This window comes from Rhincodon typus, chromosome 5 (assembly GCF_021869965.1).
Source record: "Rhincodon typus isolate 14 chromosome 5, sRhiTyp1.1, whole genome shotgun sequence".
In the NCBI taxonomy this organism is placed as follows: domain Eukaryota; kingdom Metazoa; phylum Chordata; class Chondrichthyes; order Orectolobiformes; family Rhincodontidae; genus Rhincodon; species Rhincodon typus.
The window spans coordinates 119452423-119452790 of NC_063336.1; positions in this window are offsets into that span (position 1 = coordinate 119452423).

The window sequence follows — 368 nt, forward strand, 5'->3', positions numbered from 1 at the left end:
CTCTCTCTCTCCCCCTCCCCTCCCCTCCCTTCCCCTCCCTTCCCTCTCTATCTCCTCCCTCTCTCTCTGTTCCTTCCCCTCTCTGTGTCTCTGTCCTCTCTCTCTCTCTCTCACTGTCTCTCTCTGTCTGTCCCCTCCCCCCTCTCTCTCTCTGTCCCCCGTCCCCTCCTCTCTCTGTCTCTGTCTCTCTCACATGATACAGATCCCGCCCAGGCACACAGTGCAAATACGTCATGTACAGTAAAACAGGAAATAACATCATTCACACACACAGGCTTATGGAGATACATAGACACTGTCTCTAACACAGACACACACTGTCACACCCATTCACACACACACACAGACTTACACAGATACACAGAGAC